Source organism: Grammomys surdaster, unplaced genomic scaffold (genome assembly GCF_004785775.1).
Source record: "Grammomys surdaster isolate TR1022 unplaced genomic scaffold, NIH_TR_1.0 137, whole genome shotgun sequence".
NCBI lineage: Eukaryota > Metazoa > Chordata > Mammalia > Rodentia > Muridae > Grammomys > Grammomys surdaster.
In genome coordinates, this window is record NW_021604595.1 from 92,184 (window position 1) to 116,174 (window position 23,991).

At 44.7% G+C, this 23,991-nt stretch overlaps 1 pseudogene; it reads left to right on the top strand.

Moving 5' to 3' along the window:
• The first annotated feature begins 22,635 nt into the window (after nt 1-22,635).
• On the top strand, nt 22,636-23,469 carry LOC114617502 (annotated as a pseudogene).
• The last annotated feature ends 522 nt before the right edge of the window (nt 23,470-23,991 follow it).

Sequence of the window (23,991 nt, forward strand, 5' to 3'; positions counted from 1 at the left end):
GGAAGAAAGAGGAAGAAAGAGGAAGAAAGAGGAAGAGGAAGAGGAAGGAAGAGGAAGAGGAAGAGAAGAGGAGGAGAAGAGGAGGAGGAGGAGAAGTAGTAGTAGGAGGAAGACGAAGAAGAAGATTACGACTAGAAGTAGGAGAATCATGAGGAGGAGGAAGAAGAAGACAGAAGAAGAAGAAGGAGGAAGAGGAGGAGGAGGAGGGGGAGGAGGAGGAGAAGGAGGAGGATATATCTAGGATATCCTGACATAAAGATTGAACTTTCCCCAAAGAACTAAACCCACCTAATTAGCAGGAAAGAGTCTAACAATAACTTCTAGCCCTTTCCCCTCTATATTCTTTCTCTCCTATCTAGTCTTGGGGAATAAAATGGGTGGAAGAAAAAGGGTGGAGAAAAATGGACGAAAGATGAACCTACAGTTTAAGTAAGTGTAGCTACAGATAGGTGAGGGGAAATCTCCAGAAAGAGTATGCAGGGGTTTACAGACAGGGCAGAGGTGAAATTGGTCCTGAGGTATCTGCCTGAATCTCTCAGAACATCTGTACAAGGAGGCAGAGGAACCACTAAGGACTACTGTATATTTCTGAGTTGGTAGGAACACAGGACAAGCTCAAAGAAAGATCATCTGTCCTTGGTCAGGTGCTTGCTTTCCTTTGTGCTGAGCTGATGTGAAGCACATGATGAGAACAAGGGCCTTAGATCAGGGCTTGAGTCTCCTCTGGTCTGAGGAAGCAGATATCACCTGACAGCACAGAGGCAGCTGCAGAGCTCAGCCTTGGGTAGGATCCTGTCACAGGAACACCGACTGAGGACATTCCTGGTTAAGTGTGGCACAGACAGCTAGCTGCTTTTGCTTCTTTTCCAACAAGGCAATAAGGAAATGTGTTTATGCACAGTGTGAATGAGGCAAGAATGGATGAGAGAGAGCTCCCTGGGAAATGTAAATTTCATGTATTTGAGGAGAAAGAGAGCAGGCAGCATGTCTACCAGAGAGAGAGGAAGAGGAGACCCATGTCATTTGTGTTGTTTGTAAATGGCAGGATGTGAAGAGGAGGCAGATCAATACCAGGAAGAAAACTTATAACTGTAAAAGGTAGGCATCTGCTTTCCTGGGGTGAGATACTTCATCTAGCCTATTAGTGACCGGGGTCATAGTGAGAGCCATGTTCCCAAGGCCATGAGATGGAGGAAGAAAGAGGTCCATGGGCCCTCAAGGTCCATCCAGTTCCATGGCAGAGAAACCTGAGAGTTTAGTAACTGGCTTTCTGCTTCCAGGTAAAACCCCCACAGAGCAGAACTATCCGAGCAACTGGAACAGGCAGCCTGCAACCAAATTCCAGCCCCAATTCCAGCATGCACCACAGAAGAGGTTTCAACATGTAGACTCAGGACAACCCTGCTGTCGTATGATAGTGACTGACCCTGAAGAAAGTTACCCACCTTCAACAGCCAAACAAAGCAACAGAGTGGAGGAGAAAGAAGAGCCACCTCCTGCATGGAGGCTGAGTCCAGGATCCAGTGAGGTTCACAATGGCCAAGCCTTCAGTATCAGTCCCAGGGACTTTGGGTCTTTGAGGCTAACAGAATAACAGGCCACCCCCAAACACCTACCTCACAGCACACATAGGACTCAGGTCTAAAACCACAAGCATACAGTAAGATTGACTTGATATCAAAGGAACTGCCACAGCTCTGGCTTGTGAGTCCAGATCCAGATAGTCCCAGCACAGTACACCCTGCCAAGGTCAGCTGGCCTTCACAACACTCCCTGCCTAGATTCCAGAATACATGCCAGAACCCCAAAACTTCTCAGGCCTTAAGTGATGTCTGCATGGGGAGACATGGGAGGGTAGAGATTGAAAATATCAGTGTCCCTGAGGATAAAATTGAAGTGATGGAACTCAAGGGGTTCATCCCAGTGAAGAGAGGCAGAATATTATACAATCTAGAGGCATAAGCCAGGGAGAAAGGCATGGGAGAGGAAGGCCTTCCACCCCACACTCCACCCAGATCAAGTATACAACCAAGTCTTAGATACCAGAAAAAGAGATGCTACTTCTAAAAGCTCTTGGAATGCTTTACAGTATGAAAATTTCAGCACTAAATACCTCAGGCAGTGGGATTCAATACAGAATGAATGCACCCCCCATTAGCTGCTCAGCAAATGCAGGAGGTTTTAACAAGAAACAAGGTCATCTACAATATGGTCACTGAAATACAATCCCTTGTGAATATTCTGAACCAGATCTTGGAAACACTGAATGGGACCCATCAAAGGTACAAGAGTGTAAAGTGGAATCACTGACCTCCCAGCTGGGTGGCTCATCCCTCTCTTCTGAGAGTCTCTATGACACAAACCACAGCAGAGCAGCAAGCAGAATCAGCCATGGCCTCATCACTCCTGAGATGCATAACTGTCCCTTCACATACAGGGGAATTGGAGATGAACTACAGTCAGGAATTGAAAACCACAGATCACATGATCAACATCTCAACCCAGTAAAGAGACGGATGTGCTTTGACCAGCTCCGCATGCCCATGGGTCATGACCTTCCATGTAGATACAGGGGAATTGGAGACAAACAGGAGCCAGGTTTCATTGACTAGAGAGCCTGTGACCCAGGTAGAACAAAGATTGGAATGGGCCACTGTCCACATAGAAGTCCTGAGGGGCACTGTCATTCATTCAGATACAGAGAAATTGGAGACACACAGCAACCAGGTTTTGACCATGCAGCCTTCAACCCAAATCAAAGTACAACCAAAGGAATGGGCTGTGGCTGCCTTCTGAGTCCCAAGGACAACCATCCAGTCAGGCACAGGGGAACTGACTGCTCCTGGCCTTCAGTTCCTGCCAAGTGAGCCTTTGACCCCAGATAGACCTAACCAGAATAGGTCAAAGTGCAGGTGGCTCAGGCCATCCTTGCCTTCCCATAAGAAGATTCTCTAGATGTCCCATCTTCCCAGCCATTGTTGAACCCATGCCTCCTGGTTATAAACTTGCTTTTCTCCCTGCAAGGAAACTTTCTAAAAACTTCCTTGTGAGCTGATGGCTCCTTCCCAGATAGGAGCTGCTTCCTGGTTCATGATTCTACCTGTCAGCACAGTGGTCTCTGTCCTACAGTGATGGAGCAGGGGAAGGTCAGCATTGCTTCTACCTCAGTGCAGACTATGGAGAGACAGGGCACTTAGGAAGACACAGTTACTTTATGGGTGTCATTGTCACACCGTCCCATCTCTGTGTGGTTAGTGTTCATCTTTCTGTCATTATAGAGACCACAAAACACGAGGGGGTTTTGAGGATACACCCAGGTCTGCAGCCCAACCTGTTGCCTTCACTGTCACATCTTGATGTTTGTGTCACTGTACAGAATGATGTGCAGAGACAACAATCACAAATTCTCATCCCCAGTTCCAATGTAGGAGAATCTCTACCTGCATTTCTAGGGCAGACATAGAGATCACCTATCCCAGAAGCCCCTCCACATTTTGATGCAGGCTGAGATCCTATCACCACTTGCCTCATGCTGGATGATAGGGGAGTGACTATCCACAGTCTGCCTTCCTCTCTGACTAGAGCATGGTCCAGAATAGAACCTGCAGGGTGTCACCATGGGTGGTTACTGAGAGTTGTGTCACACAGGCCAGTAACACAGAAAATCCTGCAGAGAAACCACAGGCATCCCCTTGAGTATGTATACACAGTGATCTCCCTGGAGAACTGGTTTCATCCTGCCCAGGTCATCACCTTGCTGACATGTGGACACGAAGCTCACATGATGCTGCACCAGTGCCACTCTGCTGTAGAGAATGCCTGTCAGCTTGTCATTGTTTCCTGCTGGAAGGTGTCTTTGTGGATACTCTGGAAACCTACATTTCTCCTTTACAATCCTGTGAGCTCAGAGGACAACAGAGACCCTCTCTGCATCCATTGTCTGTCAAAGTTCAACCTCCCCTCTTTTCTCCCTTAGTTTTCTTTCAATTCTGCATCAATCCTGCCAAGCCCCGAATTAAAGAATCCATTTTTCATCCCTCACTGCTTCACCAAATCTCGTCTCCCCTACTTCTTTTGTATTTCCTTCATATATTTGTGTTAAGTGTAGGATAAAAGAAAATATAACAAAACATATATGTGATGTCATAAAGTATAAAAACAACTGCATGAAAACCCCAGAGTAAAACTGCAGGATGCTGCCAGTCCCTCAAAGCCCATGTGCTCCTCTGTCATCACCCCTCCCCTGCAGAGGATGTCACCTTACTTTAGGAACCTCCTCCTCACATTTAAGTAGCATCTTTATACACTGAGCTTGTACTGCTCACCTCAGCAGCCTGGCTCACTCACACTGTGTCTCCTCTCTGTCTGGCATCTTCCATTTAACATGGTAGCATAGGATGATGCAGCCTTCCTCTGTAGAACCTCATCTGATTCATTTGTATTAAGTAGTTTCACATAATTTTAATATTCCCAGATTTCTCTATTTATTCTAAAGTTGATAGATGTTCACATTCCCCCGTTTAATTGCTGTGACTTCCCTGGAACTCACTTCCTCCATGCATGTTGCTATTAATAGCAGCTCCAGCTCAGGTGTACAGAGGTTCCCCTGTCACACGGCTGGGCTCATTTGCTGGTCCTTTGAAGCCTCTTTTCCCAGCTTATTCACTTCAGTAACTGTAGCATTAGCTGATGGAGTTAGGGACTTTTAGTATGTTTGGTGTCTGTTTATATTTGTTTTATTACATGCAGCTCAGCTTTAGGCCGTCCTCCCACACTTTTAACAGACTTTCTCTTCATTGATTTGTAGGAACTTATACTGGATGTGAGCCTGTAGGGGCAGTTCTGATGCTAAGGTCCTGATCAGGTGTTGGTTCCTGATCTTTCAGTAAAGAAAGTCAGAAATTAATTACTGGGCAGAAGGTACAGACAGGACTTCTGGGTCCCTGGAGGACCAAGAAACAGACACAAGGGAGAAGAGGAGAATTTGCCATGCTGTAAGAGAAATAAGTGAAACAGCTATGTGTTGTCTTGGGAGGAGCAGTGGTCAGGGGTGTTTAGCACGGATTAGATGTATTTTAGCAACTACAGTTTATGGCAGGTGAGAGGAGAGGAGATAAGAATCTTGTTAAGGGCACACTATTCCAGACAGGAGATAGTACCGCCCAGCAAATATGTCCAAAGGCAAGATGAAAAGGAACAACTTTCTGTGTGTCTTTTATTCATGGATTCAGAGGAAGCTGGGTGGAGACTGGTAGTGCAGCATGTTCCCAGAGCATAGGCTGGGGAGTGAAAAGCTACATACTACATGAGCCCTTTATTTGACGTATGTCTTGACAGAAAATTATTCCATGCTAAGCACTTTCCTCCTGAAAATTGAGTTACTGTGAGCCACTGTATGAGTTCTGGGAATTGAAACCTGGTCTTCTCCAAGGCAGCCATGGCTGTTAATTACTAAACCACCTCTCCAGTCCTATAGGTCTTAATATGTGTGGAAGGACTTTAACTATTTCATCAATCAAAATAATTTTATTTTTCCCATTTATTTTTGTATACTTGTCAAATTGTGAGAAAAAACCCTTAAATAATATTAAATCTGAAAATACTATATTGAATTCTCATTTTTATTACATTATAATATATATTAATTACAATAATGAGTTTCATTATAAAATTGATTCTTTTAAATTATGAAGATAATGTAACTACTTTATATTTAGGTCTATTAAATGTATCTTTTCAAAAATTGAAAAAACTTTACTTTCAAAGTGTCCCTACTTGTATTACATATTTTTCTCAATGCTAGTCATGTTTTAAAACTATGGCCATTAGACCAGTATCATTTTTGTGTTTTTATTTCTTTTTTCTATAAGATAAAAATATAATTGATGTTGGGTGAGTAGCAAGAGAAAATTTGGGGAAAATTTGGAGGAAGGGAAAGAATAGGAACAAAATATATTGTAAGAAATACAATCAAAACAAACATTTGGGGAAAAAACCAGTTGTTTTAGTATGCCTTTGTCAGATAAAGGTAACTAAGATTTCTTTTTGATATATTGAAAAACATTTGATTGCTGTATATTTAACAGCTAACCAGCTACTTTGCTAACTTCTCAGAGCTTTCCTCTCTGTTCATTTTCCTATAGATTCTTCTGTTAGGAAGGACATGTGCTATCCCTGCTCCACCCCACTTCACACTGAAACTCCATTTTCTGGTGTGATATGGGCTTTGAGACATAATTGGGTTACAAGCATGGAACTTCTTCATTAGAATGATACCCATGTATATAGAAACAGAAAAGAATTTCTATGTGTTCTATCAACTATGTATATTGTGTGTGTGTGTTGTGTGTGTGTACCTGTGTTTATATGTGTGTGTGTGGTATGTATTTGAGTATGTATATTGTATGTGTGTGTGTGTGCACCTTTCTCCTTGTTTTATCAGGTGGGTGTACAAATACAAGAGGCTCATCTTCAAACTAGGAAGAGAGTCCTCACCACAACCATATAATGTTGTATGATACTCTCCCCTAATTGCACATGGCCTTGCAGAGGGTATTAAGTGTATATGCCAGGGAAGGCTCGGGTAGAGGAATTCCATCTTACATAGATGTATGTGGAAGACATCAAACTCACTGGGCACTAACTTTTGTGGTATAACTTTGCAAGGAGGAACACCTGCACCTCTGTGGGTAACCAGTAACCTAAGCTCTGTAAGTGAGGCCTGTATACTTATTGATTCCCAGAATAAATTCTGTTAGAATTTGTCACTCGGACCTTAAGATCAAGGGTAGATGCTAAATCACCCCGAGAAGTAATTCTATTGACAACTAATCTAGTAAGCGTTTATTTCCTTTCTTATGACAGAGCAGGAGTTGTCCACCCAGATCAGAATCTAGCAGGATATGTGGGTCAATGACAGGAGGTGCAATGTCCAGCAGGACCTGATACTTATCCCTGTATCTCAGCTGAGGTCAGGGGGTTGTCTATCAGGCTTTGGTACCCGGTATTACATACACCACAGTAGTAGAGAGTTTGTCTAGGCATGGCAGATATCTGAAAATCAATATGGTGATTTTCCTGCATGTCCTTAAGCTACAAATGTATACAGCATGTTAACGGGTGGGAGATGCTTGCTCAGCACGTATATAAGGCTCTAGGTTATCAGGCCCTGATGCATACGCATCTAATTGTACCTGCCAATATGAGGCTATGATCAGATCCAGCTGGAGAGACCATCTGTGCCACACATGATATGTTGGGGATCTGGCCTCAACAGACTGCACACTAAACCACTACCACCATTAACATCTGTCCAGAGGTGACTTGATGGCCAAGCCAAAGTCACACAGTTTGATGTCCTTCTGTCCAATGGTGTTCTCATTGTTTTGTTAATTGAACACACCACTTGTGTGAAGATAGGCTGAGCCTGTTCCTCCTGTAGACAGCTGACTTTTGCAATGTGGCTCACCAGATCTTCCTCAGCAGCAATTTCCAGCACCATAAAGATATGTTTTCTGATCTGGAACCACTTCATGAGGTTTGGATGATCCAGGAGCTTGATGATGTCAATTTCAGTCAGGTGGGCTGAGTCATTTTTCTCACCCATTTCCTGCACCGTGAAAGTGACCCACACCTCCTTGTTGAGGTGGCACAGCTCTGTAAAGCTGCCTCAGCCAAGGGTCCTGAGGATGACAAGATGATCTGAAAGGGTCACATTTTCAGAGGACCTGCCCTCCAGGTCCAGCTGCATCCTTACTAAAAAAAAAAAAAAAAAAAAAAAAAAAAAAAATGCCTAGCCATAATAATGACAGTTTTAGTGACTTGTGGGTCAAATTTGGCCCTGTACTTTGCCACCCTGTCCCTGTGTGGTGGTTCTGAGGGATGCTCTGTGTGGCCAATAGTGGGAACACCAGGGCAGAGGTGCAAACTGACTGATAACTGGGAACCCAGCTTTGGAGGGCCAACACTGTCCACCTCTGTGATAAAGTGCTTCTATACATCACTCTTCGTGCCACTGAAGGGCTCTACTTTCTTGACCAGATCCAGTTGGACATCCTTATGTGGCTTGTCCCACATCTCATCACTGACACGGGGACATCATGTCCAGTGAGGCTGGTAGGACCTGCGCTATAGGCAGTGTTCTGAGTACAGCTTGCATGGGAGGTGGGCTCTTCTCTTAGGAGTCTTGGCAGCTCAGCCCACTATCTCTCAGCTCAGGCCCCGGGCGCTGCAGCCATCCTCCCGTATCAGCATGGTGGCATTCATTGCCTCATTAGTTCCTTAGGTGCAGCTAGATTCGAGCAACTCTGTTTCCTCCAGTCAAGATCTATCTCTTCTCTTGGGGCCACCAGGGACCCCTGTAGACTGTGGAATGGAGCTTAGCCTCAGGCTCCAGCCTCTCTAGGAGAGGGATCCTGTCTATCACTCTCAGTGCCTTTGCAGAGCCCACTATTGTCTGCCTCTCCCACTTGGATGCCACTTCATTCCCCAGCCTCCTCCTTCCCACCAGTGAGGGGTTAAAGGGAGCTCCACTGCTGCTACCTGGGGATGGATGTGCCTGAAGAAGGTTCTCCTCACTTCAACACCAACCTTTCTTCTGTCCTTTGGTGTGTTGCCCTTTGCTGCTTCTCGTCTGGAACCACCAGGCCCTCCCTTATAGTTCCATTGTGCCACCTCGTGTCTAGTCTGGGGTATAGGTGGCCAGGGGATGGGGTGGTGACTGGTGCACAACCTTGCAAACCCACAGCCATACAAACAGAAGAGAAAATGAGGAGTTGCTGAATTGGGGGAGAGTCCTGGGCTACTCAACTCCCCTTCTGCTCAGTTTTTCGAAACCTCACCCTGAGACTTAGCTGTACTGTGTTACCTGCCTCTGAACCCTGGGTGCCTTGGCTGCTGGCCTTGCTATAAGAGCTGCCTTTGCCCTACTTGCCCTGTGCCTGCTTCTTTTCATAGCATTAACTTTCCGGGTTGGACCCACTGAGTCTCAGGCTGGAGGGAGCCCTTCTGTGGGGTAGGGTAGGGTTGCAGGGGCTGCATCCCAGAGGACTGAGCCACAACAGTCCCTAAAGCCGTCATGGTCTCTGCTACCACTACCACGTTAGGCTGGAATATGACCTCCCTGCCTCTGTAGCTGCTCTCAGTGAGTAGGAAGGGTCCAGACAGAGCCTGGCTTGGGTCTGGCTAGATTAAGACCCTATCAGCAGGAAGAGTCTGACCCCACTCAGCTCCTCTCAGGAGGCAGCCTTGGGTGAAGCACTATTTTCTACATAGGCCACCTCCACTGGGAAACCAAACCAAAGAGACCACTCTGTGCCAAGTCAACTGTGACTTTTATATGCTCTCTTCACACCCCTCCTCCTGGATAAGAGGCCATGGAGAGCTGAAGCCTCACAGCCTCAGAGTTCCCCCGCCTACCTGTTCTCCAAGAATCTCTGGGATGTGAACCATGGGGGATTCATTTTTACTTTGCCCAAAGTAAGTGTGGGTGTGAGGCTAAACAGAGGGAGTTTAGTGCCTTGGACCTTTGATAGGTCCACCAGGACTTCATGCCATGAACTACGGATGAAGAATGTACAGTTATTTATTTTGTGTATTCTGTAAATGTATCTTCTGCATTCAATAAACAGGCTGCCCGTCCTCAGGGAAGGTTGCCATTTATTCTGAAAAAAAAGACATTTTGCCATTTTCTACAAAATAGGTGGAAAAGTAACGTTATATATAGCAAGCCAAGGCTCTAAAGACAACTGTGGTGTGTTTTCTCTCCCATGTAGAATGTGCATGTTTGGAGGAGCCTGAACATAAAAAGGAGACATGAAATAGGGCAGGGCTCTGCTTCCCTAGGATGGTCCACAGGGCATGAGCTCAGTAGGGACATGGGTGTCTCAGTCACCACAGATTGTCCACAGTGTGTTGCATGTAATTTTAAAACCATGCTACCACAATACCAACCAACCAGAGCTCCCAGGGTCTAAACCACCAGCCTGGGAGCATATAGGGAGGAACCCATGGCTCCAGCTGTATATGTAGGGGAGGATGGCCTTGTTGGGCATAGGTAGGAGAGGAGATCCTTGGTCCCATGAAGGCTGGATGAGGAGTGTAGGGGAATTCCAGGGGGGTAGATGGGAATGGGGGGTAGGTGAAGGTGCATCCTCATAGAACCAGGAAGAGGGGGGATGCGATAGGGCGTTCCTGGGCAGGGGTGGGGAAAATGCTGTAAGGGGATAACATCTGAAATGTAAATAAAATATACAATAAAAAAATACACAGAACAAACAAACAAACAAACAAACAAAATCCCATGCTACCTCCTTTCCCAGGACTGGGGCCTACATTCTGGCTTAGTTGCACCAGTGGGGTAGAACTGATACTAAAATCTGGTTCCCTAATTGGTTAATGATTTGGTCAATAAAGAAGGTAGCAGCCAATTGCTGGTCAAAGGGTGAAGGTGGGGCCTCCGGGTCCTAGGAGGGAAAATAAGATGGGAGAAAAGAGAGAGGGGATGTTTGGTGCCATATATTGGAAGGAGTAGAAAGCAACATTCATGTAAGGACTCGGGACACCTAGGGACTGTAACCTTCACTCTCAGCATGGCTATGAAAAGGTTGATGGGGTCTAGCTGATAGTTGTTAAGATTAGGGCAGGAGATTCTGTGCCCAGCAATTGTGCTAGTAGGCAACTTCTAAAATAATATGGCTGAGTGTGAGTGTGTGTGATTGTGTGTCTGTTTTCTGTGAATTCAAAGGTTTCTGGTGGGGCTGGTATAGCAGCTGTCAAGCAAAAGCAGTAGCTGAAGGTTTGGCAGACCTAAGCTGAGAAGAAAAGGCAAGTCCAGAGTGGGAGCTGATGGTACCTGATCTCAGAACTGACTCAGGAGCACAGGCTATGGTCTCTGGCAAAAACAAACAAACAAACAAAACAAAACAAAAAAACAAAAAAAAACCAAAAAAACAAGCATTTTTATTAAATTACACATGACAGGAGTACTGCAGAGTCCTGGGTGGTTCAGAATCTTAACTTAGGCAGCTCCGAGGCCTCCATTAGCCAGGCTGTAGGAAAAATGGGAGAGTGCCTAAAATCCAACCAAAGTGATTCAGACAAGCTAAGATGACGAGTGTGGGACCCACCTCACTAGCAAGACAGATGTAGATGTTCATCTTCTCTCCTCTCTGTGGAAGCTCCTTTTGCCCTGCCTCTCTGGGTGGTTATTCCCTCTCCAACTGGGTTCACAGAATGTAAAGGACACTGTTGCATGATCCTCAAGATGAGAAAACTTTGTTCCTCCATTGAGAAACACTCCCAGTGCCTGGAATCCATCTTGTAACAGAGGTCCCAGACTCTTCATTTCCAAACACTGTGTTGGGAAGACTCTCCTGGCTGCAGCTCAGTGTTTTAGAGGAGTAAAGCTGTCCTTACAGAAGACTTCTCAGGGGCCTGCCTTACCCTCTTCATACACCAGAGCCCCTATAGGTTCTCCTGAATCTTCTCTTATGCTTTTACTGCTTACTTGCATCCTTCTTGTGTCAGCACAGGTCTAAACCTCATGGCCATCTTTGGCTATTGTCACTGTATATCTTAGTGCTGCCTACTGCTTCCTAGGAGGTAGTGCATGGTGAAAGAATTTTTAAAAATAGAAACCAAAAAAAAAAGAATAAAATAAAAAACCTGAATAAGATGAAGCTGGTCGGAAAGTGTCTCTACCAGTATTACTTAAGATGGTAGATACACTGTCCTCTGAGAACAGTGCTTGGTAGGAACAAAAGTCACACACACACACACACACACACACAAAAAAAACCATACACACACTGTATAATTCAATATCACAAGGTACAATGACAATAACGAAGCAGGAAAACTAAACCTGCCATTCCCATTGTTGGATGCATCTGACGCTCCCTTCAGACTGGCAAGCCTTTCTGCAGGACTCTTAGGCCTGGGCACTAAGTAGAGTTAATGTGTATGCACTATCCAAAGCAACAGGAAGTATCACTATATCCCTGTATTTCTGATACCTGCATATTAGCCTGGGGTCACACATTATAATTCAAGACTCCTTCCAGTAGATTTTTCCCTCAATGGTAGGAGCTGAGCAACATCGAGACATAGAATTCCTTCACAGGTTTCTCTTTCCCTATGGAATCTGAGGAGAGACACTAACAGACCTGGCTCTTACCCAAGAACCCTGAGTGTGGTATCTCCAGACCATCACATTCTCAGAATGCCTTCTCTCAGAGCAGAGAGTAGGCTTCAAATGCATGTATGTTGAGGAGGGGGATGACCAGGAGACCTGGTTCTTCCTCTCTTTCTCTTTACTTAAGAGGTGGGAGGAGATCCAATGCTTTGCAGAGTGTGCAGAAGCCTGGGATGCATCCAATGAACATGGAAGCAATACCACCTGGATGTTGGTGTATACAAGAATTTTGCAGTATGTAAGAGCAGAGCCCCCTGGTCTCCTAGCAGGAAGATCTCTAGCACACCTGACATAGCCAGCACTGAATGCTGGTTTGGAATCCACAGCCAGACTTTTACACCAGAAATCTGGAATGCGATGGGTTGGCTCCAGGAGGCTAGGTACAGACCAGAAATTTAAGAGACCCTGGGTGGATCCTTTCTCTGCTCTGGACCTGGTTTTGTTTGATAAATGTGGGACAAGAAGGAAGAAGAGGCTACTGCAGAACATTGATGCTGTCCCTAGGAAAGGCCTGTAAGCCCTCTAACAGCCTAGGACAGAGAGCTGGGGTTCCCCCATAGCTATGCAAACTTTGAGGTGCAGAGGACTAAAAGCAAGCCCTGAGGATGAGGGTAACCAGAGGTGTGGTGATCCTTATACTAGAACATTTCTAACATGGCTTACAGCCTGGCCCCACTGCAGCCTCCAAGCTGGACTTCCCAGGCCAATGCTCACAAAAAGGAGGAACAGGCAAGTTGAGACCTCTCCTCTTCCCGTGAAAGTTATGAATAAATCAGGCTAGCAAGGTACTCAAGGTGTAGCCATTTACACCAACCTAGAAAGAGGAATAATCATCATTTGGATTAGTGCATAGCCTGCTGCAACAGCCGTTTTTTGACACCATATCTCCAAGATCAGCTAAAAGCAAGGTCTAGTGGCTGTGTTTCATGAATTCCCAACTAGAAAACCTCTCTGCAGTCTCCTCTCCCTGCCATGCTCCAGAAGAAAGCATTTACTTGTCAAAGACTCTCTGGGTTTGTTAGATACTAGTCAAAAACCTACTACCAGAATGCTATTTCCCAAGTCACATCTACAGTAGGATGATCCAGACAGGCCAGTTCCCAAATCCCAACCCCCCTATCATTATGTTCAGTCTCACTGCATGTTAGGAGAAAGTCAAAGGCTGGCTTCACTCCTCCCACCTGAGTGAAAAGATAGAGATAGATATAAGTATAGGTGTAGTGTAGGTGTAGGTGTAGGTGTAGGTGTAGGTGTAGGTGTAGGGCGGGGGCGAGGGCGAGGGCAATTTAAAAAAAAAAACACCATAAAAGCTGACCCCCTAAACTGAAGTCACATGGCCAGGAAGCCAGCTATTTGGGAATTGCAGAGGAAATGCAGGTAATCCCACCCAAGAAAAATGGTGCTTGCAAAAATGCACAACCCTTTCAAAAACAGTTTATCTAAGGGAAACCAGCTAACTACCCCATCCTGCCCCTCACAAAACCCCTTTCCCATTTCCTGATCATTACCTGCAAAACATCTGTCTGCATGCACACTAAATAATCTGGCCCTGATACGACCTGCCCACCTGTTCCTTCATACTCCACGCTATGCAACCATGCCCCATAATATTCTGTAAATCAGGCCCCGTTACACACATCACTAGAGGCAGCCAGCATCCTGGTGATTCATCGAACTCTGATGGACACCTCCATATTAACACCACATACCAACCTTCAGATTGCAGGTCTCCAAGGCACAGACACTGACTTCTAGCAGTGTAATAAACAGTATCCATGTGTGGGTATGCAGGAAAGCTTGATACATAGAAGTACATGTGGGATTTACTGTGGTTGAGTAGGATACATATCAGGGCCAGCTGGGAACCTCCTGTAATCCACAAAAATGCTGGGTACTGAGTACTGTTACACACCTCGGCCCCACATAAACTTCTAGGTACTGTGCCCTCTGTCCTTCTACCCATTCTGCAGGCACTGCTAGACACCAGGTCTTGTTAGATAACCACCTCCCTGTGATGACACTCCACATGGACACCTACCGACTGTTGTGTATCCCTGTGGCAACCCATACCCCAGCCTGTACTCACTGTTATTTCCTGAACTACTTCACAGAACTATCGCTGGACTGTCTAGACCCACCAGCTCCTGAATGATGCCATGGTGACTTACATTTATTTATTTTAACTTAGGCCTTAGCTTTCTACTCCACACCAAGCATGCGTAACTTCATTAACCCCTTCATTCTAATTCACACTTGCCCTGTCCCATTGCCTCTCACTCAGTACATCTGACTTCCTCCATGCCTGGCTGCTGAGTCCCTCCCACCTCTGAACTTTTCCCTAGATCTTCTCTCAGCCCAGAAGTCCCACCTTCTCCAGAGATATAGGCCTGCAGCTCTTTACTAAAGCCAACCAGAGAATGCCTTAGGCAGGTGAGGAAGAACAGAGATAACCTTAACACAGTGCACAAAATGCTACACTATTACTGACCCAGCTGGGTGACAGTCCCTCTAGCAAACTCCATCGCCACCCCCACCCCTGCTAGAAATCATCCCCTGCCTGGCACCACTTCCATGCTGTCCAGCACCATGGGGTCCAATTATGTGATCCGGCTGCACAAACTTCTGGAGCCATACATATACAAGTAAGTGCCAGGCCCCACAGATCCACCTTCTTGCCTAAACCACACATACGGAGTTTATTGATAGTCCCTCACCATTGCCACCCAAACTACACTGGTGTTGGAGATGTCTTCCTGTCAAAATTAATAGATATCAGGCTTTGCTGGACAACAGCCCCAGGCTGACATTTCACATACAATGCTAGATGTCAGAGCCTTCTAGGTACATGCTCACCTCTTCTGCCACCCCACATAGACAACTAGGGAACATGCACAGATGAACACACAGGGGACATTGTCACATACACATATCCAGGTGTCAGGTCATATAGTGCTCTTACCACACATACACTGTTAGAAGCAGACCTTGTAAGATATCCCTCTCTGTTGATGCCAAAGCCACATGAGTTTGCCATGCCTTGCTGAGCTCATCCTCCCTGGAAGCTGCAAACTCAAATACACGACTTGGTATCAGATCCTGTTGTACATTTATCCCTAACCAACATTCACTCTTAGGTATTAGCTCCTCCTGGTACTCCACCAAGACATCCCAGGTACGCATTAGGTATCAAGCAGCAACACCCATGGGCACTCGAACACACACACACAATCACACACACACACACACACACACACATACACACACAATCACACACACACACACATGGACTCCACAAAGACAGCTAGGAATCAGGTTCTCCTGGATACCTCTCCCTCAGATCTGCCCCCGAATACACACTGTTATCCACTGGGCTCTGCTGCACAACTTCTGTCCACCCTCCATGCATTGTTACCTTGTCTTACTGGACACCACCCCACACACTGTGCTAGGAATAAGGTCCTCTTGAACATGGTCCCTGCAACACTGACACCAAAAATAAAATGTGATTCTTTAGGCCTTGTAGCTAGACCCAGCACTGTTGTCCTCCATTCTAAGCTTACAGGTGTGTCTGGCCTCCTGGACAATTCCCACAAGTGGAAACCCACATACAATGCTATCTATCAGACCAGGATGGACACCCTTCAAATGGCACTGCCATCCAAATTTATAGTCCCAAGACTCAGCCCTCCTCCCCCCATTGCCACATCATATATACTAACAGGCACCAGGCTCTGCTTGTAAAGCAGATCCTAGATGCCTGACACAGCATCAGACCCTCACACCATAGCTTCATAGCTTCACCTTCTGTGAACTTGTATGTATCAATGGTTCATGTCAAACATTCACTCAAGTTTTAGTGACTTATGTAAAAATTAGTAAGGTTATGCATCTTATTTGTGTGAAAACGATTTTTTGGCTTTATAAATTATTAAAGCAATATAAATACAATACTATCTTAAAATAAATGGCCAGTTCATTTAAAGCAATCATTTGATTGACACATCTGAATCACTAATATGGACACACTTTGGACCTTGTGAAACTTTTCGAGGTTGAAAACTTTGGTCATGAATGGATGAAGTTTACAGCACCCCTGTTCTTCACAACAAAGAAAGACAGCCTTCTGCTGTGTGGATCAGAGAGAAACATTGGCAAGCTCATGATGGCCCTGAAAATCCATGGACACATGGTTTGAAAGGGTTCAGCCATTGGTTTGCTAGGGTCCGCAAGGTCAGAATATGCTACTGGAAAATATCTCAGGGAAACACATATAGCCCTGAGACCACTCAGCCTCTGGTTGTGAGCTATCTTATAAAACACAATCTCTCATACACTGTTACATATCAGGATTTACCAGATGTCCCACTCTATTGCCATCAAATCATCAAATATATTTTGAGGCACCTGTCCCTGCTGAACTTCCTTTCTCCCATTGCAGCAGCTAAAAATACACTGGTTGTAGTTCCTCCCCAATGGATGCCACAAGTACATTGTTTCCAAATAAGCACTGCTATTTGCAGGCACTGAGGGTCATCTCCAGCCACCTCTACATTTACCTTTTGGGACCCAGGTCCTGCTGAATCAGTTCCCTTTCTGGACATTGTTTCACATATAGTGCAAGGTATGAGGCCTTAGTGATGACACACCACTTTAGTCAATTCGAATATACTGCTAGTTATCATGATCTGTCTGACCCTACACCTCCAGCAATGCCCATGGCATAGGAATGAGCCTCTTTCCGACACCATCTGAATGACAAGGAATCAGAGGCAGGAGAGCACCGAGATCTGAGGTAAAAACAAACACAACTGCACCCAACAAAAAAAATCAATAATATGATTCCTAATGGTATCCTGCTATATTCAGAGATCAGAAGAATTCCACAGCCAAAGATTCGAGAGAGACATAGTCCAAATTGAAAGTTTCCATCAGATCCCTTCCCGTGGAGCTATGAGAATTCCATGGAAGATGTTTGTGAGCAACAGTGAGATCAGTAGAATAAACTGTGAGATCAGTAGAATAAAATCAGAACCAAAAACAGAAAAAACTATACACTTTCTTAGAGAATGACCATTACATTCTTGAATGATTAGGGAGTTGTTCAAAAATCACAGAAACAAAATTTTAATATTCTAGAATCAAATGAAAACAAGAACATACATGTTTTCTACAACCTTTGGGATATAACTAAGAAATTTCCAGGAGGAAAACAGGAAGCAATGTGTGCTTGCATTACAAACAAAAACAAAATCAGAATAAAAAATAAACAAAGAAACAAAAAACACAGCACAATCTCAAACAAAGGAACTAATGGTACATCCTAAGGTCTTAGAAAAACAAAATGACCTGCCACCTTCTACAAGCAGTACACGGCAAGAAATAACACAGAATGGGGCAGAAACAAATGTAACACAGACTAAATGAACGATTAGAAAGATAAGTCAAACAAGAGTTAGTTCTTGACCTTCTACCAGGGAGGATCATCAACATGTCTGCCCCTTGGAAGACCTAATAGTCTGAAGGACTAACAGGGGATCTGCTGCAGCCACACCCACAGATCTCCCAGGAGACCTGCAGAAACCCAGGGACACAGGGGAAAGGCTCAACAGAGAGATAAACAGCCAGTTAACACCAGAGATAAGTAGATGGTACGAGGCAAGCACAAGATCATTAACAACAGAAGCCAATATACTTTGGCACCATCAGAACCCAGTTCTCCCAACACTGCAAGCACTGGACACACCAATACACCTGAAATACTGGATGCTGACTTGAAATCCTATCTCATGAGAATTATAGAGTCCTTTAAGGAAGATATAAATAACTCATTGAAAGAAATACAAGGAAATATAGGCAAACAGGTAGAAGCCCTTAAAGAGGAAACAAATAAATCCCTAAATAAATACAGGAAAATACAATCAAACAGGTGAAGGAATTGAACAAACTTGTCCAAGACCTAAGTGGGGAAGTAGAAAAAATAAAGAAATCACAAATGGAGGCAACCCTGGATTGAAAACCTAGGTCAGGAACTACAGATGCAAGCATCAACAACAGAATACAAGACATAAAAGATAGACTCTCAGGTTTAGACTCTATTGACACAATGGTCAAAGAAAATACAAAGCATGCAAACTCCTCACCCAAAACATCCAGAAAAATCTAAGAAGGCAATGAAAAGACCAACCTAACCATAATAGCGATAGAAGGGAGTGAACATTCCCAGCTCAAAGGACCAGAAAATGTCTTCAAAATAACCATAGAAGAAAAGCACCCCAACCTAAGTAATGAAGTGCCCACAAATGTACAAGAAGCCTATAGGACACAGAATATATTGAACTAGAAAAAACATCCTCTCGACACATAATAATCAAAACACCAAATTTGCAAAAGGAAGGAATAATATTGAAAGGTGTAAGAGAAAAGGGCCAAGTAACATATAAAGGCAGACCTTTCAAATTTACACCTAACTTCTCAACAGAGTCCCTGAAAGCCAGAAAGCTTCAACACAGGCTATGCACAACCTAAAGAAACACAAATACCAGCTCAGGCTACTATATTCTGCAAAACTCTCAATCATTATAAATGGAGAATCAAAATGCTCCAGAACAAAACCAAATTTAAACAATATCTATGTTCCAATCATCCCTACAGAGGGATTCCAGAAGGAAAACTTCAACATAAGGAGAGGAACTACACCAAAGAAAAAAACAAGATATCAGTCATTTCAGGACAAAGCAAGAAGGAGAGAATCACATACTCATAATACTACCTACAACAACAAAAATAGCAGGACTGATAATCATTTGTCTTTAATATCTATGAATATCAATGGACTCAATTGCCTCAATAAAAAGACATAAGCTAACAGACTGGATATCCAAAGACAATCCAGCATTTTGCTGCATACAAGAAACATGCCTGAATAACAAATACTACCTCAGAGTACAAGGCTGGAAAAATGTCTTACAAGCAAATGGTCCTAAGAAACAAGCTGGATTTGTCATCCTACTATCCAATAAAATAGACTTTCAACCAAAAGTTTTCAAGCAAAATGGGGAAGGACACTTCATATTTATCAAGAGAAAACTCCATCAAGACAAAGCCTCGATACTGAATATCTATGCCCCAAATGCAAGGGCACCACATTCATAAAAGAAACTTTACTAAAATTCGAAACACACATTGAACCCAACACAATGACAGTGGGAGACTCCAACACCCATTCTCACCAAAGGACAATGTGGTTCAAAACTCGCACGGGCACGGGGCGCCGGGTGCAGGTCGCGGCTGAAGCAGTCCTCAGAGCCGCAGCTCAGGCCTCCCACATGCTACAGCAGCGGTCCCAGCTGATCTCGCCAGCGTACCGCGGGTCAGGGCGGTTGCAGAGGAGAGAGAGAGTCCCGCTGATGGCTGGGACAGGGAGAGCAGGAACCCAGCGTGCCGTGCCACAGCCGTGGCTGAATCCCTGGGGCTGCCCGCAAAGGTGGGACTGCTGTTGTAGGGGAGAGTGTTCTGCGGACCCCAGAGCAGGGAGCACAGAGAAGGACTGGAACAGGGAGAGTGTCCTGCTGACGGCTGCAGCAGGGAGCACAGGGAGGGCGGGAAGGCTTCCCTCCCTCCCCACGCGAGTTTCCCACTTACACAAAGAGAGTCCAGAGTCCCAGGAGACACGTGGAATTGAAGACATGGAGATTTTATTGGTCATGTTGATAGTTGTATCTAGATGGCATGCTCTCCCACAAAATGTCAGGAGGGGCTTCCTTATATTGGAAGCAGGAGGGGGTGGAGCTAGGGCCTTTAGGTAATAGGTAAATCTTGAGGCAGAGACCTGTTTTGCACCTTCTACCTGAGCCTTACATGACCCACTACATGTTAGGTCTCTGGGTTCTGGGGCATGGCCAAACAAACACCCCAGGATTTCCACAGCCCCACAGGACAAGTCATTGAAACAGAAACTAAACAGACACAGTGGAACTAGTACAAGTTTTGAACTAAATGGATTTAACAGATATATACAGAACATTTCACCCTAAAAGAAAAAATATACCTTCTTTTCAGTGCCTCATGGAACTTTCTCCAAAATTGATCATAAAAACTCTGAAAAAAAAGCCTCAACAGGAAAAAGATTGAAACAATCCCATGAATTCTATAAGATCATCAGTCATCAATGCTAGGCTTCAGTAACAATGAAAACACAGAAAAATCACATACCCATGAAAAGAGAATAACTCTATTCAAGGATAAATCGGTTAGGGAGGAAAAAAAAGAAGAAATTAAAGAGTTCCTAGAACTCACTGAAAATGATAACACAGTATACCTAAATGTATGAAGCACAATGAAAGCAGTGCTAAGAGTAAAATTCATACCACTAAGTGCAAACATAAAAAAATTGGAGAGATTCTACACTAACAACTTAACAGCACAACTGAAAGCCCTAGAATAAAAAGAATCAAAAACATCCAAGAAGCGTAAAAGGCAAGAAATAGTCAAACTCAGGGCCAAAAACAACCAAATATAATCAAAGATAATGATAAAAAGAATCAACAAAACCAAATGCTTATTCTTTGAAAAAATAATAAATGATAGATAAATCCTTAGCCAAACAAACTAAAGGACACAGAGGCGGTATCCAAATTAACAAAATCAGATATAAAAAGGGAAATCAGAAATTGATGAAATTAAAGAAATGTTCAGATCCTAATATAAAAGTATATAGCCAACAAAACCAGAAATTCTAGAAAAGTTGAGGATTATCTACACAGATACCATGCACTAAAGGTAAATCAAGAGCAAGTAAACTATCTAAACAGTCCCATATCTCCTAAGGAAACAGAAGTCATTAAAACCTCCTAACCAAAAAAAAAAAAAGCTCAGGGCCAGATGACTTGAGCACAGAATTCTAACAGACCTTCCAACAAGAGCTAAATAGCAAACTTCTCAACTATTCCATAAAACAGAAACAGAAGGAACGCTATCTATTTCATTCTATAAAGCCACAATTAAGCTGATACCCAAACCACACAAAGATCCAATAAAGAATGAATACTTCAGACCAGTTTTGCTTATGAATACCAATGCAAAAACACTTAATAAATTCTAGAAGGCTGAATCCAAGAACACATCAAAACTATGATTAACCACAATCAAATAGGCTTCATCCCAGAGATGCAAGGTTCAGAATATGAAAATCCATTAATGTAATCCACTACATAAACTAAAAAAAATTACATGATCATCTCATTAGATGTTGAAAAACATTTGGCATAATACAACACTTCTTCATGTTAAAAGTACTGGAAAGATCAGAAACTCAAGGTCCATAACTAAACATAATAACAGCAAGATACATCAAACCAACAGCCAATATCAAATTAAATGGAGACATTCTTGTAGAAATCCCACTAAAATGAGGGACAAGGAAGAGAATGACTGTGGAGCGCTGCTGCCACGCCTTAAAGATGGTGCCTGCTTGCCCTTGCAGACTTGGAGTAAACAAGCCTTGTTTGGTCCTGGGGCGGTACTTCCTGGTGGCCTGATCTTGTGTCATGGGTTCTTGACCAATCACAGTGCGAGACGTGGTATGGGCTCATGGGCAGTCCTACGCAGGGTATAAAGCTTCGCTCCTGGGCTGGCTCGGGGGGCATACCTTCAAGCTTCATGTAACTAGCAACTCCTGAGTAAACTGCTGCTGGAAGGAACTGGTGTGCGAGTCTTTCTTCCCTGCTGGTCGGGGTGGTAGGCGCCGCACATTTGGTGGCCCGCACGGGGGACTTCTTCCTGAATTCCCGGAGTTCCAGAACCAGTAGCAGTCAGGGCGATCGATTGGTAAGTGGCCGGTAAGTGGGGCCCTTCAATCTTTAAAGACCTCGGAAGGAGGCTTCAATCTTTAAAGACCTCGGAAGGAGGCTTCAATCTTTAAGGTCCTCGGGAGGAGGCTTCAATCTTTAAGGTCCTCGGACGGAGGCAAGCAAAAGTGAAAGTAAAAAGGCCAGCGGGATATGTTCGTGCCGGGAGGAGTGGATCCGTAGATAGTTATTCTAGTAGTGGCGATCACGATTGCAGTATCCCTGGTGCTGTGTTTTTGCCTTAACTGTCACCAGCCAGTGCATGAGTGCCGCTGTTAACTACCTTAAACAGAAGGCTCTACAGCAGTTTGTCCAGGAAGTGGACCGCATCACCCCTTGGTTCGTGGTATCGGGACAGCTTACCTTGGCCTCCTGGGATAAACTGGGGAAGGACATAGAAAGGGAAGAGAGGGAGTGAATGTGAAGAATTGGAAACATTTCCTGCCAAGTACAAAGGTGTGGAAGAGAAAGAACACGGCATAAGTATACAAAGATCAAAGAGGCCAAGGGTAGTGAGGCTAAAATAATACAGACTTCAAAGAGAAGGACGAATCTAAGGACTGTGGTAAAGCGGCGGAAAGGTTAGAAAGCAAAGCCATGGGTAGCTGTTGTAGCTGTCCAGATAAAGACACTGTCCTAGATAACCATAGGAACAAGTTTAAGGTTGTTAACGTTGATGATGATGGCAATGAGCTAGACTCTGGTTTCATGGAGCTCACAGACACAGAACTGATTCTGTACACCCCGAAGCAAGACTCGGTGAAATGGCACTACCTCTGCCTGCGACGGTACGGCTACGACTCAAATCTGTTTTCTTTTGAAAGTGGTCGATTGTGTCAAACTGGACAAGGAATTTTTGTTTTTAAGTGTGCCCGTGCAGAAGAATTATTTAACATGTTACAAGAGATTATGCAAAATAATAGTATAAATGTGGTGGAAGAGCCAGTTGTAGAAAGGAATAGTCATCAGACAGAATTGGAAGTCCCTAGAACACCTCGAACACCTACGACTCCAGGGCTTGGTGCTCAGAACTTACCCAACAGGCATCCCTGCTACCCCTCGTTTGGAGATACTTCATCTCACCCCTCAAGCCGACACTCTCTTGTGGGAAGTGCTCACAAAATAGACTATTCAAGGCGTAGGGATTGTACACCGATAGTCTTTAACCTTGATATCAGGCGCCCCAGTTTAGAACATAGGCAACTCAATTATATACAGGTGGATTTGGAAAGGGGCAGTGACTCTGACAACCATCAGACTCCAGAAACGACAACCACTCCCCTCCTACAAACCCCCACCCGGTGCACAGAGCTGTACACTGTCATAGACATTGAGAGAACTGTTGCTGTGTCCAACTTGCAGAAAGCGCTGCCGAGAGACGACGGTACCTCTAGGAAGACCAGACACAATAGTACTGACCTGCCCATGTGAACCCGGAAGCATTGCGTCGTGAAGATTTTCAGGGAATAGGAGCGCTAGCTGTTGCCCTAGTGGGCGTCTGTGTTCTCTGCCTGTCTTGAATCTGTTGTATGGTCAGGGCCCAGAGACGTGAGAGGGCGCTGGTAGTGCGTGCCTTTCAGGCCATTGAGGGGAGGTGTATTTCCACAAGCATGGCTGGTAGCTTTGAAGCATTAGTTGCTCTCATTACCCCAAATTTTAGGTCTGGACAGCCCTTGCACCCCTAGAAGCCTATAGGTTTCATTGCACACGGGATGGGTGTCTATTCCATTTTTCTTGGGCCCAGCTCTTGCACCTGGTGGGCTTTGCCCATTGCACCCAGTAGAGTGAGTCCCATGGTTTGAGCCTGTCTGCCCTTGATTGTGGGATCCTACATGATGGAGCTTGCTTGATCGGGCAGTCACAGCTTGAAACTGCTTAAAAACAAAAAAGGGGGAACTGTGGAGCACTGCTGCCACGCCTTAAAGATGGTGCCTGCTTGCCCTTGCAGACTTG